Source organism: Rhagoletis zephyria, unplaced genomic scaffold (genome assembly GCF_001687245.7).
Source record: "Rhagoletis zephyria isolate East Lansing unplaced genomic scaffold, Rhagoletis_zephyria_1.1 Rzeph_scaffold_03295, whole genome shotgun sequence".
In the NCBI taxonomy this organism is placed as follows: Eukaryota; Metazoa; Arthropoda; class Insecta; order Diptera; family Tephritidae; genus Rhagoletis; species Rhagoletis zephyria.
Window position 1 is genome coordinate 41,595 of NW_016160378.1, and position 1,619 is coordinate 43,213.

The window sequence follows — 1,619 nt, forward strand, 5'->3', positions numbered from 1 at the left end:
TTCATCTTCATCTTCATCTTCATCTTCATCTTCATCTTCATCTTCATCTTCATCTTCATCTTCATCTTCATCTTCATCTTCATCTTCATCTTCAGCTCCATCATCTTCATCTTAATCTTCATCTTCATCTTTATCTACATCATCTTCATCTTCATCTTCATCTTCATCTTCATCTTCATCTTCATCTTCATCTTCATCTTCATCTTCATCTTCATCTTCATCTTCATCTTCATCTATCTTTTCGTTTATCCTGATCTCCATCTTCATTCTTTTTTCATCTGTACATATATTCACCCACAGCTTTGTCATTATATTGAGGTTTTAAATTTATCTTTTTCTGTGTCTCTATGTTTAGCGTTCTTTACTTTTATGCTAATTTTTGCCTTTATCCCTTCCTTCTTCTATATACCCAACTTTTCTTTCTTCCTTTAGGCTGGTTTTCACTATGTCATATTTTGACGCCAAAATTTGTCGACATATTTTGACACAGCTTTATCTCCTTTACTCATATCTTTACCGATTAAATTATGGACCAAAAACAGACATATAGCCGATTTATCAGCGCATGTACACGACTAATGATTCGTCCTGATCGAAATCAATCGATAACCCGCTTTTAAATCTCATTTGACAATGCGTTTTCACTTATTTGACGACAAATGCCATTGAATTTGACATAGTGAAAACCAGCCTTTACATGATTCTTAATCTACATAAACCATATTCTTAAACTGTTGCTACTACTTACTACAACAAAATGTAAAACAAGTTAAAACGACTTTTTTTCTAAATGTTGATGGTCCTCTGCAATAACGACACAATTCAGTGGTCTTCATTCATTCGTCTTTTTCAAAAATCACGAAAGGTTGTTTGGCTTTCATATGGCGATTCAAATTTCCATGGGAGCCACCAACATCGCTTATAGATATTCGGCGTGCCTACATTTCATTTTCTTTTCTTCAACTTTGCCTTCGAAATGCTATCAAATTGCGCTTCGCTTTGGCAACAGAAAGCGTAAGTCTTTTGTTAAACAACAAACTCAACTCAAATATTTATTTTTTTCACACAAATCGCTAATAAAATGTCTTTTTATTGCGAATCCCGATGAGTGGTTTCTTTATGCCCTTACAACGAAAAACGAGATGCCATATTACATTTCCATTTCATTTTTAGGAGTGTTGCCACAGAAAATTTTAGTTCACTTTAATGAACGAACTAATGAACTAGTTTAATTAAAAGAGCTGGATCTTTCGCTCTTTAGTTCAAAAGCTCCCTAAGCCTACTGTACATTAGGAATGTTAATCACGAGATCCCGGGGTCCCGGGATCCCAGTTTTTTTAAGTCCCGATTCGTAATTTACACTGGGGGCAATAATAGAAATGCTTTACATCGACCAGTTTTGGCTATATTTCTTTTGTTTATTTAATATTTAATTTTTTTATAAATATGTAGCTCAATTACATATCGTCGTTTAAAGTACAAACCGCGTATCGTCACTCTGCAAAACCGCGTAACTGACATTTGCTGCCCAAAATTTGATTTGCTGACACAAGCTCTTGGCTCAATCGTTATCCATTCGTCCTGAAATATACTAACCAGATATGCGATTGCTTTATTTC